Raw genomic sequence first — 19,729 nt, forward strand, 5'->3', positions numbered from 1 at the left:
AATTAGTGGTGATATTCAAGTGAATGACTGTTTACTTATCATAGCTAACACTATAACTGACTCTTTTGGAGACAATTCAAGTGTTAAATTCAGAAATTAGGCCTCAAACCTACATTGCAAATAGATTGCATAGATTTTAGGTTTTGGGCTCATCAGAATTAGTCAGCATTTACATTTTTTCTTTTTAAGCTATTCTTTTAAATTTTTAACATTTTAACATCTGTGATCATAGACTTGCTTTAGAGACAAGGACTCGTTTGCCAGTTCACCTTTGAGTCTATTTGGGTAATGTACTTAGGTGCATTAACATGTAAGTGTGCTTGCACTCCAAAGTCCAGTTGACTCAGTTGTTGTGAATGCTGGCCGTGCCCTGCACTGCTTGTGTATCCTATGCATCCTGTGTGAAAACTGCTGAACAATTTACAGTCATGCTTGAATATGTTACAACATCTCTTCTCTCTTTAACAGAATTTTAAAAACTCCAAGTGGGCAGTATTTCTTTTACTAAACAGTCTTCTGCTTATATATATATATAAAGATATCCATAAAGGCCCGGACTGCTGGCAGTTCTCCAGTTTCGTCATAGGAACTATGGAGGTTGACCCTTTTAGCTTGACCCAGTGGTTATGAGGCCTTGGGTGTCTAGGCCCTTCCAAAAAAAGGTTACAGTGCCCACTGAGCTTAAGTCCATTAATATAGTTTTCTAACTATAATTAAATTTAAGTCATGCAGTTTGGTAATGAAGCAGGTAAATACTAAAATGGCAGTAAGTCATTGCACTAACAAATAAGCTAATTAGCTAATAGATTTGCCGCAATAGAGATAAAGAGCTTGTCAGAGAAGAAGACTGACCCAACAGAAGACAAACGACTGATGTTTTTGAAAAGGACAGGATTATGTTTTCTGGAAATAAAAATAGGTCATTCATTGACTTGTGCAACTATATTGAAAGCATGATTGATTTTAATAGAGGAGATGCTTCTGCACTTTTGTAATTGACGCCACAATGCTAACTAGCGAACGAACTAACTCCGATGCAAGCTACAGGTGATCGTGGCCATTTTCTGGCAACAAAAGCAATTGCAAGTTTTTGGTTCACCATCCTATATGTTTTTGCGACCAGTTTCCCCTAGTAACTTCCAGTAATGTCCCACAACCACTTCTACTAGTTGGGGAATACTCGTGTTTTTTTTACCAACTGGTGATTGCCAGGTGGTCTCCAAGCAGTCTCTAGGCCCTGTGACTGGTGCCTAAACTCATCAGCCCAGTTTATATATACACTTTAGGACATTGTAGTCATTGTATGCTACATTGACATTGAAAGGTCCTCATTCTTTTTTTTTTGGTAGTAACTTTTCACACCTATAAAATGATTTGGCACATCCATGATTCTCAGGATGGTTGCTCTAATGACCTAAGAGATTCCCTACTCTTCATTAGGTCCACATTTTAATCTGTGCAAAACTTTGGTTAATGACCAAATAAATGCAAAGTTAATGACATTCCCAACAGCCTCGGCTCTACTTTGATTTCACTGCTAATTAGGAAATGAAGCTTATCCGTACATTCAATTGGGAAGGGCTCTTTCCCCCAAGTTCTGTCTCTATTCTTAGATTAAATATTGGCTATTCTCATTGCTGTGTTCTCTGCATTACTTTTTCACACTGCCTTACTTTACTTTCAATTTCAATATCAATTCTCTTTTCAAGTTATCTGTTCTTTCATTTCGCTTCAGCTAGTCGGTTTGCATAGCCCCCAATATTTAAAGTTAGCATTTTTTTGTTATTCTGACCTCATCCTGCCTGTCTAGAAGGAGGTCTCCATCAGCTGTAGTCATGATCACTGCCCCAAAGGCTGAAAGAAAATGATCAGGAGACAAAGGGCACCGTCTTTGGTTGCTGTAAATATACTTGGTAAAGCACCAAATCAAAGATTTTTGCTTGCAATTTCAGCAGACAACAGAAGAAGCTGCTGTGACACCTTTTTAGAGCTAATTATTCCATGGTTCTATGACAGCAGCTTTAATGGTGGGGTGAGGTTTTACTTGGCTTAGCAGCAATTAAAAATACCAGTAGTGAAATGCTTGGTTTATTGTGCTGGTTGGACTTTTTAAATAAAGGCTTTTGCTTGGAAAAATTAATAAGAAATTTATGGATGGTGGTTCGAATTCTCTGACATGTTTCAGACCAGTGCACATCTTAAACAGAATGATGCCTTTGAACACACATTGGGAGCTTGTCTAATTGCCCTGCTTTTGCTTGCCTTGCAGTTTGACAACAAGAGCATTTACGTGGCTCATTTTACATGTCTTACATTTATATCTTTAATATTTGCACGCAAGTGTTGACTTAAACATACTGACACACAGATTTAATTAAAAATAAAAGTAAAGAATGGAAAGAATTCAAGCAGAGCAAAAACTTGCGATATAAGTGAGGAGAAGGTCATAGCTGAGGGCAGGCGGTGCCTCAGAGGAGATTGGGAGTTCAGAGACAATGAAAATAAACCCAATAGATCTTATCGCCTATGCATTGTCTTGTCTTCCATTGTGATAGGGCAAAATCACGTCAGGGATAAACACAGTATGAATTTTTAAGAAGTGCCTCTTCTTATTTTTATTCCGTCTTATTTTGCCTCTGCTCAAATGACCTCCGGTAATCTTCAGAGGTGAATATTGCCATTTTCCTGAAACCTGAATATGAAAGAAGATTGTGAGTCCTACCGGGGGACTTGAAACGCAGGTGTTGAATATTACAGTATATGTATTTCATTAGAGTTTGGCAGTTTGAATAATGTGGTCGGAAATATTAAAAGCAGCATAGGTTTCTGTGCACTGATCTGAATAGTTAAGGCCACCTTGGCGCTGAACACAATTCAACAAAGGAATATGGACATAACACATCCAAAACATTGATAAGTTTCTGAGTGTATATTTGCATATTCCTATGAAAGATTTTAGCTGAGTTCAGCCATTTCTTTCAAAATGAAGAAGCAGCTTTTGCATCAGGCAAAAATACATGCACTATGAATGAAATGTGTGAAAGTGTATTATATACATGCTATATGTACAATGAGCACAATATAAAGAAGCTTTTCTTGGGATATATGCATCACAATTTTATCATGCAAATGTAAATGTAAATTTCTCTCAAAACACTCAACATATCGCATTTAGATATACTCAAATAGGGCCTAGATCAGGTTACATACATTCATATGGCCATTGAGCTGCATTTAGACATCCAGCTTACAAGTGAACAGTTCCATTGTGTGTGAAGCTTACTAGAATTTTTCAGAAGTTAAAAGCTGATACTGCTTTCTTATCTACTCATTCATTTTCCTAACCACTTATTCAATTAAGTGTCAAGGCTGAAACCTTTTCTAACTGTGATAGAGCGAGATGTGCGGGCACCATGGACAGAGGGCAGGTCACGGGGCTAATACAGAGAGGTGGGAGGAACCTGGAGTTCCCAGAGGAAACTGACAAAGGGCAGGGAAAACATGCAAGCTCCACAGAAAGGCTCCAGCTTTGTAGCACTATAAAAAGCCATCAGTACAATGATAACCAATCAAGTGAAAAACAACACTACAAGGCAACTCCAAGGCCATCATAGAAGTCATACACTTTTAATCTGTATTCAAGTGTTTTCAGTTCCATTGCCACAGCTATATAAGCTAACAGTAAGCTAGTATTAGGCGAAAATAGATGCCAATGTTGTGAAGACACAAACATCCCACAGTAAATGGCTTAAGACTCTGTGAACAGCAGAAGAGAATGGGACTGAAGTGTGTCAAAGACAACTGTGTCAGTGCCACTGTGTCAGTTATTCCCATCTCCATAGCCTCTAAAAAGCATCAGGGGGCAGATCAATGAGTAAGTGTAACGAAAGAAGCTGTTCAATAAGAGGCTGTACGGACTAATTAAGATGACAGCTTGATTCTGTATTGGCTTGCTGTCTTCAGGTAAAGCACGGAAGAGATGACCCCTCTTCGTAGAGTGGAAAAGTAATTTCATGGCCTGTTAGATCCTGAATTTTCAGAGTAAACACAGAGGTGTTAAAGCTCATGTCTGACGGGGCATGCTTTTACCACAACGGCACTCCAGTGGTGGCCCTTCCAAGTCCTTCATAGCGAATCCTCTTTGGCTCAGTGGCTTCTTGCCTGAGCTTCATGAGTGTAAACACTGACAGAGTGGATTGAACTTCTCATGATAAGTACTCCTACAAATAATTATACTCATCAAGCGTGTGCAAGTAGTTTTGGAGCTTAGGGTAGGGGGCCATTGAAGACCACGAGCAATTAATGGCCATGTTTACTGCAACGCCAATGAAAGAGGCAACCAACAAATATATATTACACCCCCCCCCCCCCTCCCGCCCACACACACACACACCAAAAAACCCCAACCTTTTGGAAAATATCAGATAAAGAAGGCAGCTTGACACACGAGAACAATTCAGCATAGTTCTACGCATAATCTAACACTACAGTGCATTCACAATACTGCAGCATATTGCAGATGTCATTCCGAGTCTCACTCTATTCATTATGTATAGATATAGCAGAGATACAGAGCAATGCATACTCAGTGGATTTAAAGATAGTGGTACCACCTGAAGGTCTGCCGGCCTTGTAAAAAATTCAGTAAGGCTGTGAAAGTAGAATGAAGCAGGCAGAAATTCAGAGACTATAATGAGTCTCTGAAGACATAAAGAGGGAGATAAAACACTGAAAAACATATATAACAATTGATTCAAGTTTCATCACACAGGCTTTCCATCAAAATTGGCAAATTAGGCATCAAGTCTCTCAAATAATAGACAATGTTACCAAGTCGAGATAAAATATTTAATAATTTACCAAGTTGACTTTTGTTGAACCTTTTACTTGTTCTCTAAGGTAAGCCCCACTTTATTCCATCTATCCATCCGAGAGTTCAAGACAATATCTGTCTGAGCAAAAAGACAAGCCTGTCACAATCAAATAGTTCTGGCAATCAAACTCTGAATGTGACTTGCTATCTCTGAACTCTGATGGGAAAATCATACAGATATAGACTATTGCATTGATTCCTTTTCTCTTTTTAAAATAGAAAACAAGGAAGGAAGATTAAAATTGATTTAATAAAAAAAGATAAATAAGTCACTGCTCTTCTGAAACCCACTTTCTTCTGATGTACCTCTAATACTTAAAAATGAAAGGAGAAACACAGGCGTGGTGCAGCATACACACGCTCCCTTTGTTTTTGTTTTTTAAAATTGAAATAATATAAAATAAAATTGAAATAAAACAGCCTGAGCACACTTGAGTAAACAAGGGCAAGAAAGAATGAGGTAGTGTCACCGAGTCTATACAGGTAGCCTCTTTTTGTTTGGGGAACTACTGTTGACACTTACAATACATACTTTATTAATTTAAGCATCATTACTTGGCACGCTTTCATTTTCAATAGCAATATTCTCACACCATGTATCATCTTTATTTGCAACTTCTAATTTTAGAGTCAGCTACGGGTGGATTCTTAGCAAAAATAGCTTCTAGTTTCTGACTTTGAGAGAAATAACAATATTAATATTACAGGCCCAAAGTAGACCTATTGTGTTTTTCTTCAGCTTCATGCATAATTATAGTTTTTGTCACATTAATCTGTCTTGGGAGTGCAATGCTGGTTTGAGACAGACTGTTCATTAGCTCATTTTAACAAGTATAAACTCATTCATTGACCAGTTTAACATATTGACGATTATTTGGTTAACTTCTTCTTCCTTCAGCTGCTTCCACAGAAGATCATCTACAAAACCAACAACAACACCCAACTGAAGCCTTTTTACATGCCATATTAAAAATTTAACTTTTTAGAGAAAACATTTTCTTAAATGCAAAAATAGATAAATAATCTCAAGTAGAGTCAAAGGTTAAAGTCAAATAAAATAACTTATACATGCAATCTAAATTAAGGCATACAATAAAATTACCTTTATTCTGTCTTCTTGGAACCTTTTTGACATTGATAGGAGGTAATATATTTTATATAGGTATATACTTTAATACAACATTTGGAGGCTTACTGGAGAGTTTTCACTGTGTAAAATAAACAACAGTGGGCAGGAGCAGCTATAAAGTTTACTTTTCTTCTTTTCATCTGAACTTGTTGAGCAGATGGTTTAATGAAGAAATCCTGCCATCTTTTTCAAAGGGTTTAACAGTGATTACACTCAAAAAAAATGAAACGTTGACTTTAATTAAAATTATTTTGTCAACAGGTTCCACGAAATTGAATTATGTTAGTTTAAAGCAAAAATCTTTAGTTCATCTAATTTAACAAGACATATTTAAGACTAACTAAATCAAGTTATGTTGTATGAACATAGATGATATATTTTCAGGTTAGATAGTTTAGATTAGTTCAACACATTTCTTATTTGTGGCAGTAAAATGTTAAATTTAAGTTAGATTAATTCAAATATTATATTTTCAGCCACCTTGTGCTTTATTAATTAGTTTTACATAAATCTATTTTGTCAACAGGTTCCACACAAATGAATTAAGTACATCCAACTTATTTTTTAAAATTTATTTTATTGCCAACACATTCAGTGAGCATTTGTGTAAACCCAGTCCAAAATAAAACACAACAGCTCATTAGGGTTAGTAATTAACAGTATGTAGACAGATGCAACATCAAGACTTTAAATTAAATGTCTGTATCTACCAGAAATAGAAGAAAAAAAAAAAAAAAAAAAAAAAACGCATTGAAGATCACATAACACATTGATAAGATGACACTTGAGTCATGCACATGTGATGCTAGTAAGGTCTGTGAGTGTTTTTTTTCCTTTTAGTGTCTAAAATGGATAGCAAAGTTGCTATTTGCAATGATTGCTTAGGGTCAGTCCAGTAACACAATGCCAATGAAGTGCTTTCCTTTAACAACGCAAAGTGAAGTGTCCACCTCAACAGCCACAATTTAAAAAAAAATAAATTATGTAACAACAACAACAACAACAACAACAACAACAACAACAACAATAATAAATAGTCCACTGATATTAGCAATCAAAGAAAATTACATCACCATCCCAAATAAAACTTTAACAAAACATGCCAACATTATGGTCTAACAATAAAACAGCTTGTCAGCGTTCAGTTTTTTTGCAACAGCACAGCAGTAACCATTTAACCAGTGTTTGGGCAAAAAACTTCAGATGTAAACATTTTAACATGGAAACAATTGTTCGTCTTTAAAAGTCCACAAAATATACATTCATCCTGCATTCCCAACTTGGATGATCTGATATCCTCGTGTTGGTGTTGTTCCCAGACCATCATGAAAATGTTGTTCCAGGTTCAACATTGCAAGTGACCAATCACATTGTTGTGACGTTACTCTATTCCAAGCCATTTGTGCATTTATGAAATTCCAATGTTGCAAGGACAATATCAATTCTGCTTACTGTTTATTAAAGGGTTACGGTTAGGGTTAGGGTCAGTTGATCGGCGGACAGAGGCGGTTTCACGCAGCTTAAGTACAGTTTTTTGTTTTACGCCGGTTTTTCCCGAAGTCGCAAAAGTATGACGTCACAACATTCTGATTGGTCACTTGCAATGTTGATCCTGGAACAACATTTAGTATGATGATCTGGGAACAACACCAACACGGGGATATCAGATCAACCTCCTAACTTACCCTTATTTTTAGTATGTATTGCAATTACCTTTACAATGCACACAATGTAACACAAACTGAATATGAACATATTTCCACCTCATAACAATATGCCTTGAACGCTAATATACACACCACCCTTCAACATTTCTGGTGCAGTATCATCTCTCAATTAAATCCTTTAAATCTCAATACTTTTGATTGTCTCTTAGCTTTCAGTCTTGAGGTTAACTGAGATTCAGTGCATATATCCCACCCATTAAGAGTGCACATGCAGAGGCCAGGTCTTCCAGGTCATGCAGGACACACTAGATGGTTATACCCACATCGGCTGGAGGAGTGCTGGCATCAGCTCTTTCGATGGTAAAGATAGCAAGGGTAATTTGTTCCAGCTCCCTCTGAACAGCTGTAGCTTAGACACAAAAACATAGAAAAATGGCATCCAGTTTTAAAAAGAAAGAAAGAAAAAGGGCCAAAGCTACCCTTTAATGACGTAAACACAATATTAGGAACATGCACCCCAGTGCGCCACTATTTCAGACTACAGATTCAACGATAAATATAAATAGTTTGGGTATACAAGAAGATTTCCCAAAACATTTAAACAGGTTCCATGCAAATTACAACAACAACAACATTACAACATGCAACAACATTAGTTATTCAAAATTTGGTTTAATACAGATAAAAAACTAAACTAAAATTACCAACCAATTATTCTTTGAAGAGGATGCTTGGGTCTTCATTCAGGTAAAAAGGTAGTGCCCTGAGGACACACTCCCTCCCCTTTTCAATGGTTTCCTTCTGTAGAGAGTGGCAGAGATACAGGAAGAGAAAACAGAAATACTTTAGGATGACAGAAACTCACATTATACGCAAAATGAATGACATAGCCACTGCACAGATAGACATGTACACAAGAACAACTAATCATCACATGGACATGAATAGTTAACCTGTTGGGCAGGGTTTCCACCACATTATATATGTCCATAATTGAGGTAAAGACAAACTAATACATCTTTTTTGCATTCAAAACATAACATAAAAACATTCACTTCTGGTTTAACCTAAATCAAGGGATCAGATTTTACATATGTTTAGGGAATTTAAATTTTCCAACGTTTTGAGTACCAAACTTTGTCTTGCTTAATATAAATGTAAGTGCACTGTGCAGCTACCATACACTAGCTGTTTAAATTTGAAAATGATCTTATTAGCCATAATATTTTGCTACCAACAGAATAACGCACCTGTGTGGCTGGGGCCAAAGTTTGTCTAATTTTCTTCCCTGCAACGCCTCCTTTTTTCTTGAAGACTTTTATGAGCTGGTCAGTGTATTGGTCAAGTTGTGTAAAAAGCCTTGGAACATGCAGTAGTAATCCTCACATATTCTGCTTCCACCTGAAAATATGTCAACAAACACAACATACTGTACTGTAAATATACATACTATATGTACACATATACAAACTAAAACTAATGTAGAAAGACCTCATTAAAGCTATAATTTTAACACAAACATTTACACAAAATGCTAATGGAGCCATTACAGCTTTTATTGTTATTTATCAAGTTCCAAAAAATATTGATCACAGCTGATCTGAAAAGAATTTCATGCCTCAGGCCCTTGAACTGCAACCTTTACCATGGTTCAGATGTGGAGACGAAATAACAGGGGCATGGGATGGGTCACAAAAGAAAACTTAACTTATAAAACAGTTTTGTTTTTAAAAGTATAACAGTTCACATACCACATACAAGCTCAGCAGTACCACATACACCACATCAGTATAGGAGGGAGCAGGTAAAGGCAGGATCTGAGATTTATAAAGTAAAACAAGAAATTCATTACTTAATTTCAAGAAGCAAATTATTGTTTGAATTACAACTAAATAAAATACTACTCAGAAGAAAAGCAAGAGATTGACACTGCCATGTGCTAACTTTCTATAGAAGCAATTATCACCAGGTCTGTCGACCTCCATTGTCTGTCCACTCATATGTCTTGAATAATTTTATTAAAAAAATTAAGTGTGTACTTTCACAAACTGTAATTTATAACTACATTGATATGTATAACTCCGCTAGGAAACATGCTGTATTTACAGACCATTTTTACATAATACAGATTACTGATAGAGCAGAACAATGGTGTCACAGTGGCTTTCGCCCTTGACTTTTTGGATTTTAAATGTCACTTTATGCTATCCTTGCTATCCTATTCGATATTTCCGACTCTCGGATTACAGAAAAGGAATCCCAAGAAAGCAAATGGAAGAATAACCCCATGAACCCCTGTAGCTAATCCCTTAATAAAACAAAAAACAATAAAAATGTTTCTTACACAGTCCACAAAATAAGCATGTCCAGGACCCAGTAAAACTAATGTAAAACAAGCACACGCAAACGATATAACATGTCTTGTAAGACAAACGCAAAATATAACCATGCTGGACATATAGATACTACACAACATAGTCAAAGAAAAAAGTGGTCTTACCTCTCAAAGAAACAGCAGCTTGGCGCCAAAACAGCCTTTTTCAGTTAAATTTGAAGTCTTGCGCATGAGCAGGCACAAGCCGTGAAACCTTCTTGTTCTGCGCGGTTTCATTACAACTGTTTTTGCATTACTGCCGCCTTGTGGATATACAAGGTATATCGATCCTCATTGACTTAACTTAAATGTTATGCGATCAAGTAACACATTAGTATTATGTACGTTGAATAATAGACACAATTACGTAGACTTGATTAGAAAAACATATGTTAACTTAACAAAAACATATTTTAAGTAAAATGAAAATAAATAATTAATATACACTGAACAATCCACCTCATTCATTTTTTTGAGTGTACAAGAACAAGCTAGACGCTAGAAATGTTTTTTCTTTCACTCCACCTGATCTCAGCGTCTCGGTAACGCCTCCAACTCTTTGCTCTTTGCGGTGTGTGTAGCCAGACTCCTGATCAGTGTTAAACTAAGACATCTTCTTCACTGCTGCTGTGGTTTTATAAGCCTTTTGGTTTAAAAACTGGGGGCTGCATGGTCTTAATTGTCTAATATTTGGTATTGACACACATGCACATTTTTCTATTGCAAGTCTGTTTTTAATGTGGATAAAACGCTCTCGTTTACATAGTGACAACTGAGAGCTACAGAGCTGCATGTTAAATGAAGCAACGAAGCAAAAAATTAGCACTGAGGAGTTTTGATAATCAGTTATTCCAATTACTCGATGAATTGTTGCAGCCCTAGTCTCTGTACATCTAGCCTCCACACAGTCCTGTCTATTTTCATCATGTGTCCGACTATCCCATTTTTTCCAACGCCATCTTTTGAAAAGTATCCTGTACTTTATCATTCCTGCATCAGGTATCCTTGTCCTCTTTCCTCTGTCCATACTAGAAACCTTCTTGGGAGTTTGTCTCAGCAGTACAGCTTTACCTTCCCAGTCATCTAATAAGTCATACCTACCACCTAGTGCCTGTCTCAACTCCTTCCAGACCTCTGAGCAACATTCTTCCTTCTTCAACTTCCACTTAATCTTTGCCTCTGGCTTTAGTTGCTTCCTCTTCTGGATGCATAACTTTATCCCACAAACTGACATCTGATGCTGCCTAGCTACATTTGACCACCTTGTAGTCTCCTATCTCTTTCAGATTGCACCTTCTACATAACATGCTGTCCACTTGTGTGCACCTTTCTTTCTGACTCTTATACTTTACCTTATGTTGCTACCTCTTTTGAAATGTTCACTACAGTCATTTCCATCCTTTTCACAACCAACTTCTGCCCTTGTGCATTTTCTCCATAACACTCACCTACCCAACACCCTCTCATCACCTCTACTGCTTCATCCAACTTACTCCAGAATTTCTCTGTATCTTCTGACATTCAGCCTGTGGGTTATACACACTGACAACATTAAACATCACCCCTTTCATTTCTAGCTTCAAACTCACGATTCTGTCTGACACTCTTCACCTACAACACTGATCACGTACTCTTCCTTCAAGATTACTCCTGGCCTTGCTACCATCCTTCTCTCCATCATATCATATCAGGCAATTATCCCCCTTTTCTGGGCACAGTGTTTACATTTAGAGTCTCTACTCTCATTGCCATACTCATGCCTTTCCTTCTCTCTGGCTGACATGTCCTAACATGTCTCCTCCTGTTCCTTTATCCTTGGCCAACAGTTTCCACTGGGACCCTTTTTGCTAACAGCACCAGACGAAGTTGCTGTTAACCCAGGCCCTGACTGATCTGGTGTGGAAATCTCATTATTTATGATCTTCATGTCTGATTTGACTAAGATTAAGATAAAGATGCCCTTCCTGGCACAATCCGCCCCATTTATCAGGGCATGGGACCAGCCCTAGGAGTATATTGGATCTAAAATAGGCAATTAACCTGTATTGACCAGCTGTCACTGCTCAGTAGGGCTTTTCTTGTTTTGTTAGACAAACAAAATTGCGGCATTTTATATTTGTATTTTAATGCACAAATTATCAGTCACTGAAATGGGGTCAACACTTTACAAAATCTTATTTTAAAAGGATTTTTTTAAAAACAGTTGCAGCTTTGAGTTCCCTGTTGACTCTCAGTTAAATTGGCAGTCCTAGCAACTCATTTTTAACAATCATTAAGTTTTGAAAGGGAGGATTTACTTATTTTACATTTAACCACAAATAAAAAGAAAGAGGAGTCTGAGGCTCCTTTCTTCTGCTGAAAACCACCTCCACCATCCATGAATGGAAACCTCAGATCTAGAAAGATTTATGGATCTGAATTAGCATCTAATAAACCAGTGAGCTACTATTATCGCCAATAATAACTATTGCCAGTCTACCAATATCTGCATTTATAATGTCCAAAGATTGCAATTAAAAAGAGACGAAAAAAAAGAAAAAAAAAACACCCTTCAACCGTGTTGTGTTGACATTGCATAGTTTGTCCTCCAGAGGGCACTCTGTCACTTCTGTTTTAGCAACATGTGTTTTCAACATCACAAACACAAATTGAACAGAGCGTAGAGTACATGATAGGTACCCAGAACAAATGTTAGAGAAATCTGCTTCTTTTGTTTTGTGCTCATATTTATTGATGATATGAGGACATACGATATGAGACTGTATGGACTGAATCAAAAAGTTAACCACTTCTAGGTAAAAACATGCTCTACGTTTGGTAAAAGGAAAATTCATGCCACATATACAAATTAAAAACAATACCATAACTTCCCAGACAGAACCATGAGACATGTCATGATGAAAAACCTTCAGACTTACCAACACGTGGAGCTGCTGTATGTTCAACTACAATATTTATGTTACACAATGTAAACAGAGGGGTAATGGAATTACATGACCTTAAAAAAAAAACTGTTCATACTGTATTTTTGCTTGTATTTCACCATTCTCCTGCTCTTACCACTCTTTCTGCCTTTGTCTTCATATCGCTCCTCTGGACACTCGTGCACCTATGACCCCTTGTGTGGGTAGAGATCGGAGAAATCGGGGAGCACAAAAGGACTAGCTGCTATTAATTTTGCCCAGGCAACCTTCACAATAATCCAATGAGACAGCCATTTAATTGCACTAACCCTGAGCCTGCAGCACGCTTGCCTGTCCCAGCGATCGCCTTTCTCAGTGAATACCAAGGAGCCATCTTGCTTCAGGTTCATTACAGGAGCAGAAAGAAAGTGTTGGAGGTTCAGCGTGAGTGTTGTTCTTTATTGTTCTTTTTTTCCTTTGCTCACATTTATTTTTCTACTATTTCCATCCCAGTCCTCCACAGATGAATCAAATGACGTGTCAAGGAAGGTTAGCAACAGTCATTTGTGGTTTTTGAAAAGAAACTTGGAGTATTGTCCACTTTCAATAGTGAGTTATGGCTTGCTGAAGGTCAAAATTTTTAGAATAAACACCGAGAATTGTATATGCTCCAAAGGAAATCCATGAAGTTTACTGGGTCAAAGTGTCATCCCTCTTTTTTTTAAATACAGAAAACAAACAACCTTGCTCCTACACGCATAAAATACAGGCTGGCTTCTTTCTACTCATACAGATCATGATCAATTCAATAACACATTCACACAAGTCTTTTTATATTAAAAGTTTAGATGGACACTGAAAGTCTGGGCACAAAGTTAAACTTGAACAATTTTGATAACTTTGTTCATCGAACTGATGTAAGTTAAAACCATGGAAGCCAGCACACTGTTGTCTTTTGTCTATATTCCACCTTTTTTCATTTAAGCACAGGCTGCAACTGGCCCGGGGGCAGATATTCCTTTTGGGCTCTAATCACCACACAGTACTGAGCAAACACACTCACATCTTCTTCAACTAGCCTACCACAAGCCCAAAACAGATTAAGCTTTGCTAAAGTAACACAGTGACAACTGTTCACGCACTGACCGATTCAACAATAATTTCCAGTGGACCATGTTAGAGACGAGTGTATATGTTCAACATATACATGGTAACTGTGCTGGTTCTGGGTTTATTTTTGTTCTTGTGTTGTTCACTATTTAATATTCTGTTTAGTTATAGATTGTGAGTTCAGTTTTTTTTCTTTTCTGTAATAATAGTAATGCCTCTATGCTCAGTCCTTACTTCTTACCACTGCTACTCTTGTTTTCTGGTTTCTGTTAGTTTATAAAAGTTGTAGTGTGTGTTTGAGGTCATCCCTGTCTTCCCTTGTGGCTTGCTGTCAAATCTCAGTCTCTGTGTCAAGTATTCTTTTTTTGTAAGTTCCTGTTTTACTTTGTCTCTGGTGCCTTAATTTAAGCTTTACTTCCTATCTCTGATTTTTGGATTCTGTTCACCTGCGTCTCCATCATTCCCCAATTATTCCATCCTCTCTCCTGCTCATCCTTTTCAGGGTCACAGGGGCTGGAGCCTATCCCAGCTGTCTTTTCTTATAAGAGGCAGGGCACACCCTAGTCAGGTCGCCAGTCTGTCGCAGGGCTAACACATAGACACAGACAACCATTCGCACTCACATTCACACCTCTGGGCAATTTAGCGCAGGGGCGTCCAACTCCAGGCCTCAAGGGCCAGTGTCCTGCAGGTTTTAGACCTCACCCTGGGTCAACACACTAATCAAATGATTAGTTCATTACCAGGCCTCTGGAGAACTTCAAGACATTGTTGAGGAGGTAATTTAGCCATTTAAATCAGCTGTGTTGGTTCAAGGACACATCTAAAACCTGCAGGACAGCAGCCATTGAGGCCTGGAGTAGGACACCCCTGACCTAACCCCCCACATCTTTGGACTGTGGGAAGAAGCCAGAGGACCCAGAAAGAACATTCAACTCCACACCTAATGATGGAATTGAACTCAGGACCTTCTTGCGCTGAGGCAACAGCTCTAAACACTATGCCACCACATCCCCAATTGTTATTATGCTTTGCATACCTATAGTGGTAGGGTTCATGGATGTAAGAATGGGAACGCATAAGTTTAATAATTCAGTATTAGACATTAGAGGAGAGATCAGCTTCGTGTGTGAATGTTTTTTCGTTGCCTTTCAGGATTTTAGTGAATAAGACCTGCTAATTTAACATGACACATAAACAATGACACCCATGTGACACAGTGGCCTATATTTACTTCAGCTGGTGGCAGATTTTTTTAGAATGATTTATTAGAGGTATTCTTTATTTCTAATTTCCCGATGGATATCATATGTAGGAAACCTCCACTCGACTCAAAACAATTCCCTATTAAAATTACTTTTAGACATTCTTGACACAAACTTGAAATTGTGCTTGTTTTTTTTTCCCAAATAAAAAAAATCTCAAGTTTTCATTGCACAGAAAGTGTTTTTCCCCGTGAACGATTTGAAAGAATGCAGAAATCCATATGGTAGATGTTTGCAGTAGATGCTGTGAGAGTCACTGGTTGCAGTCATTTATACGGCAGGTTTGTTCAGTCATTAAACAGTTTTTAAATGCGTTGTGTAATAGCCTGACTCATTTGTTAGGCTGGTGCCGAGGATGTGCTTCAGTCAGTGGAAACCATCTTTAAGTGCATTTTGTGCCATTTTAAAATGTTTCAGCTAGTAGTTAAGAGGGTGCCCAGCGTTAAACTTTGTCACTGAATAAAGTGTAGAGTGAACAAAATGAACAAAATACCAGAACAATTAACAAAATGCCAAAAAAGGAGAGAAGATGGCAGAAATTTTTAAGCAATGCACTATTTCAGATTATATAACGAGACTCATGGAGCCAGTGTTAGTCTGTTACGGTTGCTTTCTTTTCACTTTGTGTTACCCCCCCACCCCAGATAATACTTCCTTTTTAAGTGGGGTGTAACATAAGTGGGGGCTCGTCTGGGATTAATTTTGAACATGGCAGAGTTTAGTCTGGTAGATTTTTAAAGCGTATCCTACCATATAACGGCTTGATGTGTGTAGGAAAGATGATTTATATGCAGTTGCCTCCCATTACGAAATATCTGTATTTAAATCTATGAAGAAGAGCGAATTAAAAGCTCGTGTGGTTAGTGGGTTGATTGAAAAGGGTGTATTCTTGTTGGAAGTAGAAACGGAGGATGCCGCTTCAGTTTCTGTCTGATGAGCCTGAGGTTTGTGCTGAGGAGGGGACAGGGACACCTGCTGTGGTCAAACCAGAGGGGGGAGCCTCCACCGTCTCTTCCACGGTTTAAGCCATTCTCTATTGAATCCACTAATTCCAGTGTAAGTGCATGCTTAAAGGTCTGTTTGACCCGTCTTCAACTTGAAGCCAAAAAACGGGCGTGGCATTTTGAGATGGCAGTCTTTATGTAGTGGCTGATGAGCTGCAACACATCTCAGCTGTGGTTTATGAGACAGCTATCCAACACAGAAGGAGGAGAAAAAGCTATCTCACATATAGCCCCTAGAGGTCAGCAACCTTAACACAGTCATCCATTGATTTAACTTAAAACCTGTGACTAAGACCATAAATTCATCAAGAAAGTATTTAGTGTTTTGCCCCTAGCCTGTCATAAGAAAATATGCAAATTGAAAATATTTTGGTTGGCTTTACTTTTTAGACCAGAGTGAGGGACTACAAAGCAAGTTCAACATAGCCAGTGTTTCTTTGTATTAGCTAGCCTGGCAAAACCTAAAACACCAGGCTCGCGCAGGCTCTGAGTAGTCACATAAAAGGGGCCGTTTGGCTTCTCCCTTTACTCTTCTTCCACACAAAATCAGTCTGAACATTACCCATTTTACAGACATTAACAGAGAAACAGGTGGAAAGACCATAAATAATAAAACTGCAACACTGCTGTTGTAAATAGCATGTCAGGAATGCTGCAGAAATCTGCCAATCATATGATTTAATTATCACAACTAAATAGGAAAACATATGTCAAATTAATATATTTCTTTTACTGCTTGCTTTGCTCTCTGTGTTTCAATTTTCTTCTGTAGCTGCACACTGGGGTCTGAAACTTCAGGCTACTCGGTGTATTCAGTTCTGGCATCCTCTCATCTAATAAAAGAGAGACTTGGATGCTAGAAAGTGAAATTAATTTTATTGATTGATTATTCCAGGTGATAAATAGCCTCTAATGTGATTCATTTTCACGAGTGTGTTGTATTAGCTGCAATTCCAGCAGTTTAAAGAGACGTTGTAGCAGATCAAGAACAAACATCCATTTATACATTTTCTGTATCACTGACTGAACGTATGCATTCTTACTTTAATGTAGCACAACAAAATGTTTCTGCAGCAGATAATCTATACATCACTTAAAGCAAACTGTAAACAAAAGAATGACTGGAAATGTGGTCGTTCCAGACTCAACATACCACTCTAACCAATTAACCTTGCTTTGAGGATTTGTCCATCTATTATATACTGTCTTTGTATTCTTTATCTGCAGATAGAGTTCAGGTACAGAAGTTCAGATTTTCTTTTGGCTTGTTTAATAAATGTAACAGTTTCCAGAGGTGGAGCATAACAAAATACAAATACTTGTTACTATACTTCTGGTGGCTGTAGACTTCCATCAGGAGAAGCAAGACAAGGAGTGCTTGCCCGGTCAAATGAGATATCAGTCATTACATACTAGAGTGAAAGAGATTTCTCTTTCCTTTCATTCTCCATAAAGCTTCTTTCTTGTTTGCATTCATTCTTTAGATTGTTTCCACTGGATATTATTGCTGGAAGCACACTTGCCTTGGATCCCATTGAAAATTGTAGCGTGTCTACATTTTACAGGCATGTCTGTGTCCCATTAACAATGGCTGAAGCTTATCAAGCTGAGAGGCCAGCAGTATTTCCTGGTTGTTTGCACATGTGTATTGTGGGAAAACCTCTGATGGTAAACTGATGGGGGCGTGATAGACAATTTGCCACAGGCTCTGCTTTCACTGCTCTTAAATCAATTACAAGTCACACTTTGTGTGGAAACAGAGCTACCATTCACAAACGTTCAAGCTTCTGTGATTTACCATCTTAAAAGATACATTTTCTCTTACTGACCACCTTTTCCAGCATGTGTTGTGTAACCGGTGTGATTCTGCGTTGTGTCTGATAAAAAAGGTAAAAGAAAGAAAGACCTCCAAGTAAATAATTTGCCCACTCCAGCTCCTCTCCCACAGGGGAATTGTAGAAAAAGGGCGTGGCATTTATTTTTACATTAAACATAAAATATGCATTTACACGTAACATATTTGACATAAGATAAAACAAAAACAACATGAAATCTGACATACCTGATAAAAAAGGTAAAAGAAAGAAAGACCTCCAAGTAAATAATTTGCCCACTCCAGCTCCTACGACCAAATACAGACAGTGGGGAAGAGGATTAGCTCAACCCACCACAGCTCCCAAGCTAGCAAGGAATACATATTCATGCTATCATTTATGGCGCCTAAAACACATTTATGACACACACATACTACACACTTATAACATCTTACAAAAACAGGCTCAATAATGACAATAACTGAATTAAAATCGCAATCATAAACATCAGGGTGGTTAAATATGAATTATGTGTGCTTTAAGGTGCTGGAAAGAAATGACACCCACCTCTCCCACAGGGGAATTGTAGAAAAAGGGGAGAGGCAAAAGGGGTACACTGTATTTATAGTATTGCACCAAAGAAGAAGAAAAGAATGAGGAGGGGCTCTAACTGATAATGAACACAACTACAGGGTTGGAGGTCCTAAAAGTCAGGTATAAAAGGAGAAGTTTGGGGGTTTAGAACACATTTTGTGTAATTATAACAATGTTATTTATGACTCTGTTACATTCACCCCCCAAGAATTACACAAAATCCTAAAGGGTACACCAAAAAAATAAAAATAAACCCACAATAACAGATACAGTGGCCTCAAACAAATTCACATCGCATATACAATGAATTAGATCAGCAACATAGCTTCCTCCAAGGAGGATAAGAGACCTGAGACCTGCTCGGCGCCTAGCAAGATCCCAGGACTTTCTATAGACAAAATGAGGTGCCATTTACACCACACAAAACAGGCCATAATATCTATGGGCGTCACTATCAGACTGCACAGACTGACAAAATACAATGAACTCTGTGCCTGTATTATTCTTTTCCAAAAACAATAGCAATGAAAAACATACAGAAATAAGCAAATTCACACATCAATAACCGCTGCTTGAACAGGTTCAACACCAAGGAGTGTTTCAAGTTGAGCCATTGATTCATAGGTTGACCTTGATGACCAGCATTGTCGTGTATGCCAGACAGCACCACTTGTTTTAGGGAGTCAGGTACCACAAACTGGAATCTCTTGTGTTTGGTCAGTGGGTCCCTCACGACTCTGTAGAGGACACCATTGAGGAATGTGAGCTTATCCCATTGTTTCAGGAGCCGCAACGTATGTTGGTTCTCATGACAGCGCTCACGTCTGGAGGGTCTGCGCTTACGCTCAACATAGCGGGCTACTCTGGAGATCACAGGATCCCCTGTTTGATGAGACAGGAGATCAGCACGGGACAGCGCATGAGTAACATCACAGTCAGGTGGACTGATGGAGGTTAGGTGACCAGCGAGGGATGTTGCACGCTGGCGAGAAGCAG

The 19,729-nt window shown here is 38.1% G+C and overlaps 1 long non-coding RNA gene across 5 annotated transcripts; it reads right to left on the reverse strand.

The window, feature by feature from the left end:
• Positions 1 to 6,427: 6,427 nt before the first annotated feature.
• LOC146703481 (uncharacterized) lies at positions 6,428 to 10,456 on the reverse strand. 5 transcript variants are annotated; one of them, XR_014922014.1, is made up of 5 exons: positions 10,170 to 10,456; positions 9,421 to 9,486; positions 8,920 to 9,070; positions 8,378 to 8,470; positions 6,428 to 8,078 (listed from the first exon to the last, which is right to left on the reverse strand). It is a non-coding gene; the product is annotated as an uncharacterized LOC146703481 (long non-coding RNA). The 5 variants fall into 5 exon arrangements; XR_014922015.1 differs by having other exon boundaries at positions 10,014 to 10,456; XR_014922016.1 differs by lacking the exon at positions 9,421 to 9,486 and having other exon boundaries at positions 6,429 to 8,078; positions 10,170 to 10,454.
• Between the last annotated feature and the right edge of the window lie 9,273 nt (positions 10,457 to 19,729).

Source organism: Copadichromis virginalis, linkage group LG8, assembly GCF_057382275.1.
Source record: "Copadichromis virginalis isolate Kocher_CV1m ecotype Utaka linkage group LG8, C_Virginalis_male_GT1.1, whole genome shotgun sequence".
Lineage (NCBI taxonomy): Eukaryota > Metazoa > Chordata > Actinopteri > Cichliformes > Cichlidae > Copadichromis > Copadichromis virginalis.